Source organism: Perissodus microlepis, chromosome 7 (assembly GCF_051167445.1).
Source record: "Perissodus microlepis isolate ML-2025 ecotype Zambia chromosome 7, ASM5116744v1, whole genome shotgun sequence".
NCBI classification, from domain to species: Eukaryota; Metazoa; Chordata; class Actinopteri; order Cichliformes; family Cichlidae; genus Perissodus; species Perissodus microlepis.
The window spans coordinates 7,239,350-7,254,684 of NC_140467.1; the positions used below are offsets into that span (position 1 = coordinate 7,239,350).

Genomic DNA, 15,335 nt, shown 5'->3' on the forward strand with positions numbered 1-15,335 from the left:
ATTCATGGATGGATGGATGGATGGATGGATGGATTTGGAGCACGTTGGCCAGAGAATCAGGAATATCACTGACGACACATACCATCTGCCCTATTATTAGGTACACTTGTTTTACTGATGTTCTGGGATTTTTCCGCATAACCATCTCTAGTTTATATAGAATGGTATGAAAAAGAGAAACTATGCAGTGAGCGGCAGTTTACTTAACTAAATCTTGTTGATGCAGGAGATCAGAGGAGAATGGGCAGACTGCTGAGAGTTGATATGGAGGCAACAGAAAGTCAAATAACCAATTGTTAGAATCAAAGATATGCAGAAGAGATTCTCCAAATGAACAATACAGTATGTCAGCTGAGAAAAGGAAACTGAGTTTATAATTCCCACATGCTCACCAAAACTGGACAAAAAAAAAGATCAGAAAAATATTTCCTGGTTGGATGAGAGTCCATTTCTGCTCTAACTTTTGGATGGTACAGTCCGAATTTGGTGAAAACCCAACATGAAAGCATGTTTCCATCATGGCTTGTAGGTTGCTGCTGGTGGTGTAATGATGTGGGGGGTATTTTATGGGCATACTTTGGGCCCTTCATACCAATTTACCATTGTTTAAACATCTTTACAAATAAGACATAATGATTAAAGTAGTGTACATGGTAAAAACTAGACAAAAGCAATCCTGCAGAGGTGAATGTTAAGCTTCATTTAAAATGTATCAACAATGTCCACGGATCTCAAGTGCATTAGAAGCCTGTTCCACAGCTTGGAAGCCACAGTCTCAAAACCACAATCCTCTGAGATACCGCCAGCAAACACTGATCAGCTGATGACCTATGAACTGATGACCTGTAAACATATAAACCAAATATAACAAAAACAGATATTTATTTGTCAATTAAAAATATTGCCCTGTGAATAAAATCTCTGCAGATTTTGTATCAGTTGCAAAGACATTTAAAACAAGACATGCTGGTTTAACATCTGTATACAGATACAGAACAGAAACCTGTGTGTAAAAATCAGCACACAAAGTTCCCACGCTCAGTTTGATGACAGTTAAACAATCACACAAAACCACAGAGACTGCCAAATGCAGGCACAAGCTGTAGATGCAGGCATTTGGGATAGTGACCTAAATATGTGAACAGTTGTTAGGTCTTAACACATTATGGGCCACTGGCATAATTTGACCCTTCTGCTGAAATCGTCCAATGAGAGAAAGAGAAATGGGAATGTGTAAACCAGACAAACAGGAACTGGGGGAGTGAGGGATGACCAGCAGAGAAGGAAGCTGTTCCAGATTCTCAACGATTACATAGTGACTCATAGGTCAAGGCTTGTAAATAGGATTTTTTTCATGATTGGAGAGCTGACTCACACGCTACTTTGATTTTAAGTAGTGCTCCCTGGGAGTGGGGGGGAAGAGTGAAGCATGGGATCGTAAAGCAGTTATCTTTGGAGTCAGGGGAGGTTTGTGGGGATGTGGCTGATGATCATTGTGGTGTATCCCAATTGAGCAGCTGAAGCTGGAGCCAAGCTGGTATTTGGGATCATGATGATGACTCAGAATCGTAATGCGGTTGTTGAAAATCTCTCATCTGCTGTACGGCTGGGTTATATTGTGAAAGCTGTTGTCAGCACTGCTCTGGCTTATCTCTTGATCAGGTTACAAGATGACTGGAGAGCTGGAGTGAATACCCTTTTGACCCTTTCACTTTTTCCTCTACAAGTCTAAGTTACATGCAGTAATAAAGATTGTTATGGTTACATCACAGACCACAACAAAGAGAAGAGATGGACTGCCACCGTTATAATAATTAACAAACAATATCATGAGAATAGGCTAAAATGAATGAAAAGAAGCAAAATGAGGTATGAGTGTTCGTGCATATATGTGGCACATGTTTTAGATGAAAAACTGAACGATAATACAGAGAGTAAGATGGTGCTGAGTGCATGGTGAGGAGCATGTATAGGCTCGCTGGTCCACGTGTAGACAGACAGAGGTTAACCGGTAGATAATAACCTTGTTGGACACCAGCCAGGTGCTCTGGATTACAGCCAATCATACTTGGCTCCACCTAGAGGAAACCCTGCAGCACATACAAAACACACAGCCCCGGGTCAAAAAGGTTCTCGTGAATTTGAGACAGCCCACTAACGGATTCTTGCTGAAGTGTGTCAGTCAATTTCGATTTTAGCTACATCTCCCTTCTTTCTCCCAGTAGGTCCCAGTAATTCTGTTATTAAACTTGCATGCCTGCCTCTCAAAAAGCACTATGCATTCCTCAAATTTTGGAAAGATGATGTTAGGGTCATTAAAGCTGTAAAGTGCATCTGTGCGAGTGTCTTGCAGGTATGGAAGCCATATTATTCACTGTCACATGCAGTCACCAACCAACCATAAACATTTAAACATTTCCTATTAAATGCCTTCAGCCAAGCATAGATTTATAGATTCAGTTTAACAGTTCTGAAACCAGATGACAGTTGAAACAGTATGGAAAGCAAACTCCAACTGGATTCCATCTTTTGGCTTAGAGTAAGCTCTGTACTGCACACATATATGTACACACACACTTCAGTAAAAGCAGGTGTGTTTCCTTCATCACACAGCTGCACACCAGGGTAAGTGCGAGGTAAAGCACACGCTGTGAGTGTAGTGCATGAGTGTGAGAGCAGGAGGCAGATGGAGAAAGAATTCAGACAAATTTAGATAAACAGTGACAGGCAACAGCAGGGAGAAGAAGAACTTGTGAGTGGCAGAAGTAGAAAGAGAAAGGAAGCAGGATTTTTTTTTTTTTGGAAAGAGCAAGCGATTTGCTGATTGGCAGGACTTTAAGAGGGAAAAGTAGTTTTTAGGAAAACCTTTAAAAACTGCTAGGAAAAAGGAACGGAACAAAAAGGAGCTCAGTAAAAAGAAATCGGTGGAAACAGTGCAGTGGTGAGAAAGTTTAAAACATTTTGGTGGAGTAAAGTGTTCTGATCTTTTCTCTCCTGAGGGCGTTTTTTTTGGAAGCCTTTCTCATCAGTCTGGGCAGGACTCATTTGTCCCTCTAACCTTCCCATCCCTCCTCTTTTTTCCCTCTGCCTTAGTTCACCGTGACTAGCGCCACGCGATGACTGCAGGTTGAGGAGTAAGTGAGGGAAAGGGAGAGCAAGATCAAGATCAAGGAGAGGAGAGACTGACACACACCTCACACATTGGAGTTTGGAGTCACTGTGCAGCCCAGAAAGGTGAGCGGAGGAGAGAATGTCTTACCTAATGTTGAGCTTTCCCAGTGTGTGTCTGCATGTGTGTGCATGTGTTTTCGTGTGTCTATATGTAAACACAGGTATCATTATGGTAGAACTGGGACTGTGAAAGCCATGTCATGCAGTGGACTGGGTGGAATTTTCTTTGAATCCACCTTAGCCTCAGAGAAGACACTTATTTATATTTGAGTATGTAAACCACTCTTGTGTTAGTCATCAGACTTTGAAGTGGCTGTGACACCTTTTTTCCTCCCCTAGATTAGAGTTTGGTGTGTGTGTGAATCACCAGGTGAAGCAGGTCAAAAGACAATTGAGGAAAGTCGCTGCAGCGGGGTGCACGTGTGCTGCGAGTGCCTTTGTTTTGTTTTGATTCAGTATGAACTTTGGTTTATGAAAGATCAAACAAAAACTTGTTCTGCTTCAGCAGTGGACAGCTAGTAAAAGAGTCAAGACCTCATCTGGTCATAATATAGTTTGCATGAACATTTTGCTGTCACATAATAAAAAAGAAAAAGAAATTAACTTTTTTTAAAGTTTTGTATGTTTACAGGACATCAGCTGTTATGTTAGCAATGAGAAGCAGAAAACAGCTGCAACAGACTAATATTACAAGAGTCTGTGTAGACTTTGTAAGTGTGCGTTATCTTTTTTGAACACCAAAAAGTAGCAGAGAAGAAGCTACAGCGGTGATCCTGCCTATACCTGTTTGCTGTAATACTGTTTACACATTGCTTCTACATGCTCCACATTTAGACTTAAGTATTTCTTTTTTCTTCTGCCTCTCATTCACCTTCCGATTGATTCATCTCTGTGTTGTGGTTATCTTGATTTGCTTTCAGCCCACCGGTGACAGCTCAGAGCTAAGAGCTTCCAGGGTGTGGCGAGGAACCTAATGGTGGGGTTAAGGTAGAGCAGAGAGAGAGAGGTCACAGGAATGTTTGGGATTTTTTTTTTTTTCGCTCACTACTTCCACAGTGAATATACCCAGCCCCCAACTTACATGCCTCCAACCAACCTGTGTTTCCTTGGCTTGCACTGAGCCCTCCACTTCCCCTCCCTTTCATCCCCACACCCACTTTATCCTCCCCTGCTTCGCAAGTGGAACCTGCTCAGTCATGCCAGTCTACCTCCCTGTGCCAGCCTGACTACCACACTCATTTGAAAGGTGGAAAACTCATCCTCACTGCTGCCAGGTGTGGCATTCCCCCTGTAAGTGTAATGCTGTATTTTGCCAGGTGTGCCATCATGATGTCTGAGTTAAGGAGACAGTTATACTTTGGGTCCTGGTCGGCGAACGCTTTGTTTCAGCGGTGAACAACATAACTCCAAAAATGCTGATCCAATATTTTGTTGCGATATGTGTACTTATTACATATTTGCTGTCCACTGCTGTCAGCGCTGTCAATTATTGCCTTAGGTTACTTTGCTCCACTTCCAAGGGAAATTGTGTGTCTATGTGTGTGTTCTGTGAGACAGACTGAGCAGCAGCAAGGCTATAAACTTTGCAATTATGAGTTCATAAAATGTGCTATGTGTTCTGTGCATGCAAGTGTGTTTTCTAATGCTTCTGAAGTCTATTTATTTCTTGCTGCTACCTTACTCCAAAGCATCCATAAGATTTTATATACCACACAGATTTTATATACCTTTAACAGTGACTCGAAAAGAAGGTACAAATGCAGTGATCAGTAGACAAGGTACCAGATTTGTCCATCAGCAATCAGAGTCATGTTCACGATATAGAGGGACAAAGCAGGTATTCCTTTAAAAGCTTTATAAGAAGATTGATTGATTTATGAGGTCGTAGGCGGGAGTGAGGTCAGGAATCCAGGTGTACGGGGATGCACATGCATAATCTGATGAGAACAACAGAATGGACGAGTGATGTTTGACATGAAGTTGGTGTGCCCTGAAAATGTTGGCTGAGTGAAACAAGAAGATAAAGGTGTCATTGATAGTCAAGGGAATAAAACCCCAGGCAGTTAGCAAAAGGAGTGGTGCAGATGGAAGGAGAAGGGTGTGTCAGAGGTGGGAGACAGCACTGAAGTCCAGCTGTATGACAGGTCTGCTGCCTTGAGCTCTTGAAACACCCAGAAAATGCTGCAAGAATAGAAACCATATCAGTACTGTGGACCTTTTACCTCAGATTACTTCTCCCCCTTTTTTCCCTCCCCTTAAGATACCCTTTCCATCCTCTGTCCTCTAGCATTGTTATGTTTTTCATTAGCCATTTTCAACCTCTGAAGCTGGGCACGTTTCTGGGGCAGTCTAATGTCCTTGTTTCAGATCTTTGCTGGGGTCTCTTTGACCTCTGCATATAGCACTGCCTTCTTTTTTACTTTCTTTTATCTTGTAAATTTGGCTTAGTATCAAAGCTAATCCAGTGACCGCATAATGCAGTGTGTTATTAAATCACATATAGCAGTCTCTGGAGCAGTCTTTTTTTCAAACTGCCAGTCTAAATCGGATTTGTTTTTCATTTGAAAGGCAGCTCAATTTAAAGAAAATATTTGGCATGTACCAGCCTCTTGCATTTGTATGTACATGTACAGATGTATGCACAGAGCAAGACACACAGTGCATTCTCACTAGCTGGAAAAGCTAACACATGCAAGCCCTCACTTGCTCCCTTGCATTTATTAATTCAGGCAAGGATATCTCAATATGCCCTTAGAGATGAATTAAATAAAACCTCAACCAAAAAAAAAACAAGTAAAACACTGTTTTGTATTGTCACAGTATTTTAACGTTATGCATGCAAGGCAAGCTGATGCATTGTCATACACTACTTTGAAATATGAGCAGCCAAAATCTTAGAAATATTGTATTTTTTATGACTAAATCATTCCGAATTGAACTAACATTATGTATATAGACCTATATAAGTGCGGGCTTATAAAAATACTTCTGTTATACAGTATAAATTGCTGCGTTTTAGCTTCCATTATATGATGCTGCCATTGAATGTTCGTATATTCGTCTCTGACAGGCAGCACTGCAACAAGCCCTGGTGGACCAGTAAACCTCAGAGAAAAGAGAAACAAATGGGTTTAAAGCACACAGACATAGCTGTCATACTGCCAAATCATCAGTAAACACCACAAAGTCTCATGTAGGCAGTGCCTTAGCATTTCCTTCCAGATAAGTGTCTCATCTGCTCAGCTAGAGCAAAATACCTGGAGCTGTTTCCATTGGTCCATTCAACAAGCATTTATATAAACTGTTTACTACCTTCATTTTTTACTTGCTGTTAATGGCAACCCCAGCTTTTATCAGTTAACATTTAGTCTTAAATGAGCTATAGTTTACCAAAGTGACTGAGGAATGTTGTTTTTTTTCTACCCAGCATGACTTTCTTTCCATTTTCTCTCATGTGCTTTTTATCACGTTGTCGTAAATCTCCCCCGGTAATCTTCGTTTGAAGGTGTTTAATGTGTATTTGCTTACATTTAGAGTATATTTCACTGGAACTATAACGATACGCAGTTTTATTTAGTCATTTTATGTGCTGGTTACTTTGCATGGAATGATTTAAGAGAGAAAGCTTTCTTTTTTCATATATTATTTTCAGTTTTTAGCACACTTTGGTTAGATGGTTACATTTAGGCAAAAAAAAAAAAGTAGCTGGGTAGGTTTAGGAAAAGATCATGGTTTGGGTTAAAATGCATCCTAAAATACACACTGCCTGCCTGGCAGAAAGTTGTGGGAGCAAACCTCTCCCGTTTGCTTTGCAGGATTGGTTTATGTGTTCAGCCCATGTCCATTTGAGTTTCAATCATAAATATGTGTATTTTTTTTCCAGATGCTTAGATTGTGAATGATAGCACAGTTTCAACGCCACTGAATAATTCCATTTTTAACAAATACAGAAAAATGTGTCTTTAACTAAAGTGTGCTGTTATGGAAACATTTTCAGGTATGCAGGCACCTCAGCCTTTAGGCCTGAGGCACTGACATATCAGCTGTACCCTGCAACCCAGGACTTTCTCAGAACTTTAGCAAAGAACCAAAAGCGTTGGTGTGGAGATAATAATCCCCTGACAGCTGCCCTGATTTTAGCTCTGTTTCCAGACACGTAACTTAATGAACCAAATTCCTGCCTAATGCCTCATCATTACAATTCCTACAGTATAGCTTTTTTGTTGTTGTGTTGTTTGTTTGAAAAAGTACAGCTCTCACCCAGTTCACTGGGAACAACAGAGTAAGATATACCATGGGATCCAGATTGTATATGTCACCTCACCTGATTGGTAAGCAAATATGCTGAGATGATAAAAAGAGGGCTGGCAAGGATGCTAACGGTGTAAATACAGAGGGAAAGGAAAGGACACACACACACATATTTATATATATATATATATATATATAGAGAGAGAGAGAGAGATACACACACACACACACACACACACACACACACACACACACACACACATTTACGCAGAACAGATTCAACATCACGTGTTATCACACTGACAGGCACATGTCCATACGTCAGAGAATGACCCCGTGTGGGAAAAATTGTTCACCACATTTGACAGGCTCAAAATTCACATGAAAAAAATCTTCCTTTCTGAGCACTTTTCATTTACATTTTTAAAAATGCTTCTACATGTGTAAGGTTTCTTCTTAGTACTGTGGTCACACTTGGAGTATGATTACCAAGCAGAAACACAGCATGAGAGGAAAAATCAACAAATGTTAAATCCTGGACGTCACTTTCTCTTTGGAGTTATCAAAGACACACGATGATCCACAGGAACACTTTGTTCTCCTCTTATGCTCCATTTCAAAAAAATGACGCAGAAGACTGGGACCGAAAAAGGCCACAGAGTGGAATGACATTGGTGTCCTCGAGGATTAATATGACTCGCATTTCCTTCCATGTTTATATGAGTACATGTGTAACTGTGTGGGTGTGTGGATTTGTGGTTGCACATTTGTGGCTGCATCTGTGTCTCAATAGTAAAAGTCTTTAACTCCTTGTGGTTGCAGCTCTGTGCTGTCATAGAATAGATGAAGACACAAACACCAACAGATGACTCAGAACACCTTGAGGTGATTCCCAATGGCAGGGAATCGAATGTGTCAAGAAAACCACACAGCTGACATTCTCAGACTCTGAGAGTGGGATGTAGATTAACCGAGTGGAATACTTGAATCTGTAGACGGGGGCTGTGCGCTTGTCTGATTACTTTTGTGTGTTTATCTGTGTCTGCGCATGGATATGGGTCACCCAACTCATACTGCCTCAAGGTGTGTGGGAAGGAAGACTCATTTTGGCTACACTGTTAAAAGTCCATGTAAATATTTTCTGGAAAGCCTCCATGGTTTAGCACTTTAAGGCTGCGTAAGTGGCTCTGTTTCCTACATGCCTTTATGACTGATTGTGCTACATGTGAAAATCCACAGTATACTGTATGTCACTTGATATTTACTTCCCAGTCTGTACATGGGGCATGTGCTGTGCTTCATGGTAGCACTGCCATGGATATGTGTGTATGTAAAGGTGATTTGATTGACAGAATACGATTTGAATCTCCAAAAGTTGATTCTGTTCATCTGGATGTGGCGTTTTGTGGGAGAAATACTATTTCTTTTTATACTATTACTACTATTTCTTCTATTATACTATCAAAATACTATTTGAACACACTCACAAAGACAGCAGTGTTGTGTAGCTCCCCTTCCACAGATCTAGCTGCCTGGAAACCCTTCGGCAACTCCTCAGTGGTTAAAACATCCGTTTGGGGTTCTCAAAGTTTTGGTTTTGATAGTAGTGATTTCTTCATTTAAGATTGCACTGGGCCAAAAATGCATTGCTTACACCTGTACAGTGTTAGAATAGTGTTCTGTCTCTTTTACCGTAAGATATGCATGTGTGCCTGATTTCTGTGTTTGGCATTCAGTGTGACAGCTAAAGAGCTGATGTGATGGGTTAGATAAGGGAGCAAAATAGGCAGTGTCATCACAGGCTGAGTGGGGTTTTTTTTTAGGTGTGCTGTCACTGCTTGGTATCAATTTGTCTCCTAAAGTGAATGTCAAACATGGTCGGCGGTTGCTGAATACATGCTGTAAATTTAGGAATTACACCACAGTTGCACTATTACTGTGATTTTGTCTGGTATTCTAATGAGAGTTAGTATCTCCCACAGCTTAAGGCAGCTTTAGAGCAACAAGGTCCACAGTGGCCACAAAATAACTTAAAAATACAAAAGAAAAAAGAAAAAGAAAAAGAAATACTGCCTCCCAAAAAGAAGAAAGAAAAAGGGTCACAGGAATTTATGGACAAATTAGCACAAGTTAAAGGTAAAATCCTTTGGACTTTACCTTTAACAATGCATTTTGGCATGATTTGTTAAATGGACTGGTACTGATGCAGTGCTTTTGCTTTTCTAGTTTTAATGAGCACTCAAAGCACTCAAATCATAAATGCATTTACCTGTAATACTCTTGCACATTTAATGTTTAACTGTCCAAGGACAGTGAAACAGGCAGGCCTTGCTCAGGGATTGAACTGATGTTCAGATCAGTAGATGATCTATTTCACCTCCTGAGCCACAGTGATATGGGTCTCTCTATTAAAATATTTCTAACTTGGTGGGAATTATCTGTTACAAGATGACGATGGTCCATCCATAGGACAAAGTGGTCACTGATGGAAATAAGAGTTTGACACAGGAAATCCGAATTAAAAGGACTGATAGACGTATTGTATGTATTGAATTCAAAAGCTAATGTTATTTTTAAAATATACTGGCTGATGGTAAGAGGAGGCTAAAATAAGTTCTGCAGTCTGGAGCTGATTAATGGATATTTAGTTGAGGTATTTGAAGAGACCAGTTCTTTGTCTTAATAGAGGATAAGATAGAATAGCTTAGCATTTTAGCATCTTGGCAATTTCATTTCTAAGATACTAAAATGGAAATGATATTTCTAAAAACACAACTGCACAAGCTTTCTTGATGTACTGCTCAAAACTTTGTATCAGACCAAAAGGGAAAAAGCAGATAGGGATGGGCTGGGGGACCGACTAAGCGGTGATGTGCTGAGGGAGGAAAGAGGAGCAGGATGCCACCATCTGTTAGCCACATGCACGCCCCACAGCAGTAACATAAATCTCAACCACACTCAGCAATGCAAAGCTACATTCTGCCAGGCTAAACTTGCGCTCGCTAGCTGCATCAAGAGAAGTGTGCAACTCAGGCGTCATATAGATCGAGGATGTATATTCATTATATTGTAATAAAAGTTAAGCTGAAACACCATGGGTGGACTAAGACACTAAATTGGTCTGGAAAAAGGTTTAGAAATATACTGGAAACCCTATCTCCAGTTGGGAACTAAAATATTGATGGGATGCTGTAAACCTGCTCAACGAGTTGCCAGCTTTGTAGAGAATTAAGTAAGACTTAGTAGAGCAGTTGCACATTCTTTTTGAATATGCTACTGCCGTAGTGGACCCATAAATTACAGCTCCTAACTATTGGCTAGAAATTCGTAGGAAAAATACTGTGGCTAAGAAATGGTTGATTTAAAAGTTGTTTATAAAGGAAACGTTCTTCTGTTCTTCTCGTGTGGTCCCTTGGCCCTCCACTACACTAGGAATAGTAGATGTGCAAATACACAGGGCACTCTCACACAAACACACAGTTACAGGTCACCGGGGTTAATGGCAAGCCCAAGCAGGGCAATGTGTGGATGAGTTGGGCGTTACTTTGTATTTCAAATGAGCTGGAACTCACAAAGTTGATTCTTCCCACCATCCTCGTTTATGACAGTGTGTCCTCTACTACAGTGGCAGTTTCATCTTCAGTGACACAGTTAGATCTCTGCATCAGCCATATAACAGTCTACATGTGTTGGTGTATGAAATTTGAAAGAGGTTGGAGGCTGATGTCTTAGTTACAGGTGAAATAGCTAGGGTAAAAAATGGAAATAGAGGGTAAAAACACTTCACATCTGTCTACTAGTTTCTATTTTTTGATAATTGGTAGTTGTTTTTTTTCTAAATCACTTTTTAACCAGGAAGGAAAAGCGATGGGTTTTTGTTTTGTGATTTCCCAGAGAAAACCTGCTCAACTCTAGGACAACATATAAGCTGTACACAGAAGGTCTGAACACGGGGACAAATTTGCAGCCAAGGCTAGAGTAAAAAGTAGAAGGAGTAAAAAACTCTTCTCTGTTATTCCACTCTCTTGTCTTCTACCTCATCAATTTTACTTTAAGATAATAGGGGCCAAATAATGTGCCCATAGTGTATCTATAACTATAAAGATCTCTTGTCATGTCTCAAATGACATTTAAGTACTACAATCACATGTCACTCAAATGAAGTTTATGGAAAAAATGGTTTCTAATTTTAAGTGGAATTTTATTCTATAAAATATCTCATACATGTGTGTGTATTTAAGGTTTTGTACTATGTTAAATGAACTATATGAAGCGAAGGAAAACTGCTCTTAAAAACAAATAATTTCCGTCTTTCGCATAGAGACACATTCTTTTGGCTTTTTTGGTCTGATTTCATGGAACTTTAGATCGATTGAAATCATCACTGGTGAAGAAATGATATAATAACATAGTGGCCAGAGATGAGTCACCACTAATTTCACGTTCCCTTTCAAACCCACTGTTCAATTGTACTGTTCAAGAGCTGCGGGCGAGCTGAGCCCAGCCAATATGAGGGCCCAGTCCTGACATCACACTCATGTAGTGTGACAGATGGATGGGGGAGAACGCTCCAGAAAAAACATTTAAAAAACAGCAGCAGAAGCAGAAGTTTGACTCTTCTTATATCATTCGCTGAGCCGTGATCAGCAGAATTGGTAAGAAGGTGGCATCCTGTCAAGAGATCTTGCTTACTAGGCAGTAACACAGTGACACGCTACAGTTACTTTAGGATAAGAAAACCATAACATAATCACAGTCCTACAGAGCATCATTGCTGTATGTCCTTCATCTGTCCTTCATCGGCATGCGTCTTCTATTAGGCTACAGAAGCCACAGCCAAAGTGGCAGCTTGCCTTATCCTGTGCATATGAAGCAAATGAGGCAATGTCATTCAGAAAATAATTGAAAACTATGGGGAACGCTGCTCAGGGACTGTTGGTCTGATGTTTTGTTCCAGTAACTTGGGGAGACTGTTGATTAATTCCCAGTATTCCAACTACATTAACAAAATAGCCAGCTGATGAAAGCATAGCAATGCAAAGCTTCTCATCATTCAGCTGGCTATGCTCCAGCAGCAAAGTCAGTCAGCTGCCCGGTGGCCAATTAATCCATGTTTTAGCTCTTTGCTGCTTACTTTAATCATCTTTTCTAGATGTTGCACAAAAGTTCTAAATAGAATTCTTTATAAATTGTGGAGAGATAAATGGTTTTCTTTGGCATCAGGATGGGCTGATGTAGCCCGTCACATGCTCAGTCAGTTGATGCAGGACAGTGACAGCTGTGACTTCCTGAATCTCAACTACTGACTCTGTTGCCAAGCCAGACTAATGGCATCTGGAGCAGTGTGCTTCCAAAGCAGTGTGACGCTGATAACATTAGGTTCTTTTTAAACCAAGAGTCATTAGGTGTATTATGTTGAAAACGCTGTTTGAAGTTGTATGGAGCATCGTTAAACATGTACTGTCCAACCAGTTTAATCTGCTCCAGAGTTCCTGCCTAGTAGCATCGGATTGCTACTGAAGGATTTCTTTGTTATTTAACATCACTTGGTAACATAAAAAAGATAAATAGAGTGTGTAAATGCAAAAGTGTGTAAATCTATTTGGTCTGTACATAAAATGAAACTAACCACGGGAGAATGAAAGGAACAACACAAAGCAAACTTTTCTCTCTGCCATATCAAATAAGCTGTTCATTAGGCATTTCAAGAAATGATCAAAAGAAAGTTAATGAAAGACATACAAATGTCACAGTAGAACTGGCTATGCCTTGTGTCTGTCTCACAAAACGCATAAAACTTGTTCATCTTCCTTCACGCTGTCTTTTTTTTTTTTTTTTGCTCTTCTACTTCTTCCTTTCATCTTCAGCCAGACGCTTTTGGACATGTAAGATGTAAAAAAAAATGCAGGAAGGAGAAGAAGAAAGAAAGGACAGTTCTAAAGGAATATGGCTCGTATTAATCTGGAAATATTGCTTTACCTCATCTGAACTAAATTACCGGTCTGAACTCGCTGTCCTCAGAGAGTAGGCAGATTTCCACCGGCAGCCCAGATGGGCAAGGAGTGGTCGACAGATCTGTCACCATGACCACAGTGAGCACATGAACCCCTGGTCTGTCAAGCTCTGTTGCTGTCCTTTTATACAGCGGATCAAAAGTGTTTCTTTGTTATTGTTGGGCTTGGATTTTATACTCAGGGGCAGCATCTCTGGAGGAGAATCCAGAAGTTTTTAGACTCTTTCTCTCTCTCTTTCTTTGTCCTGTTTCCTGCTATCTTTGTGGCTTTGTGAATGTGTATTCTTAAGAAACCAAAATTCCTATAAGTAAGGACATGAAGGTCCTGAGTCATGATCTATTATTCTAAAACTATTAAAGACACAATGAAAGTATGGTGTTGTTCAAGCTTACCAAGGCTTATGGTTTCTACTGGTAAGGAACAATGCCAGGTTGGAATGACCAGCAGCCTCTCTCACTGCCATTAAGAGGGATATAAAGCTGTGTTTTGACACACTAGGAGTGAGTACTAGGCCTGCTCTTACCCATAACCGAGCATAAATTGGAGATAGAGAGGACCCTTGGAAGGGTGACGGTCAAGTGATACCTGTATGACACATCAAAGACCAGTGGCAGTCAAGCAGCACTTGTTCCTACAATTGCACTGTGGTAAGAGAGCACTCTGTTTTTAGTGGAATGGTTTAGAATTGTGAAAAGGGGCTGAAATGATGCCCTCAAATGACAGATATTGTTGCATCACTCCACTGTTCTCACCTGTGTAAGAATACTCAAGAGAGACTTTCCTTTCATGTGTAGCTGTCCAACAGACGGGGCAGCAAAGGAGGAAAATCGACCTGTTTTTGCTCCTACACCGACAATTTTTACAAGACAGAAGTATGCTGTGATTTATCTCCAACGATAATTTTTCGTGAAAGAAATCATAAATTACCTTGCAGATGCCCCAGACAGCAGTTTCTGATAGAAACCAGCAGGAATGTTGCTGTCTGTGTGTGACATGCAAAAAAAAGCTTTTAGCGTTTTGGTTACAGCTGCACAAACATAATGAGCATGATGGGGCGGCTTAATGATGAACTGATGCAGCTGATCAATTATAAAAGTGAATAATATCATTGAAATGGGTAATAGAACTGTAATACTTATATTAATTATTACTGAAGTTATTATTTCTATGTCGGTTATTAGGTCTAGGTCTATGTTTCGTATTCAAAAATAAATATGAATATAGCAAATTACATTTGTTATTATTAATGTCTTCATCAAGAGTCATTAGCTCTGATTCCAACGGTGATGATGATATTTTCCCACATAAAACATGTTTTACACTACATGCATAGCCAGAGTTAAACAGAATCAAGTGTTTGAAAGCTGTAAAGATTCTCATTATTCATTATGTTTTCTATGATCTCCAGATGTGATATGGAAATAGGAGTGTTGTTGTAGATCTGTTGAGGACGGAATGTTTGGACAGGTTTTTGACATAATCTTCCAAATACTAAAGTTGAAATGTGATTTCAGACAAAAAGCAGGGCTTGCGTGACGCATGAGAATTATTGCTGTTAGTGTGGTAAAACTGTTTTCAAAATCCAAATACATGTTAGGTGTACAGGAAGAGCGAAAAAATCCAGCTTTCACAGTTCATAGACGCAGTAACCATTTATGGATGTGGTTCATTCAGAGGGACCAGATCACAACATCGATTCATGCCTTTTAGTACAAGACTTTCACAATTATGATACATATCAGTTAATAGAACATATAAATGGAGGAGTGGTATAGAAGCTAGGTTGTGACTGTCTGAAGTACTGCATTTGATGTGAGCTGATCAGAACATGGACAGTAGGACTATGAAACCCATCTGACAGTAGTTCTGTCCTCAGATGAAGTTGATAGATTTATTCGT

General features: G+C 40.1%; 1 protein-coding gene across 4 annotated transcripts in view; it reads left to right on the forward strand.

The window, feature by feature from the left end:
• Positions 1–15,335, forward strand: part of znf469 (zinc finger protein 469) — a 205,051-nt gene that overhangs the window by 140,337 nt on the left and 49,379 nt on the right. For all 4 annotated transcript variants that reach the window (XM_084933053.1, XM_084933054.1, XM_084933055.1 and 1 more), the window contains one exon: positions 3,094–3,234. The gene's annotated coding sequence lies outside the window, so the exon portion shown is untranslated. The remainder of the gene's footprint in view (positions 1–3,093; positions 3,235–15,335) is intronic.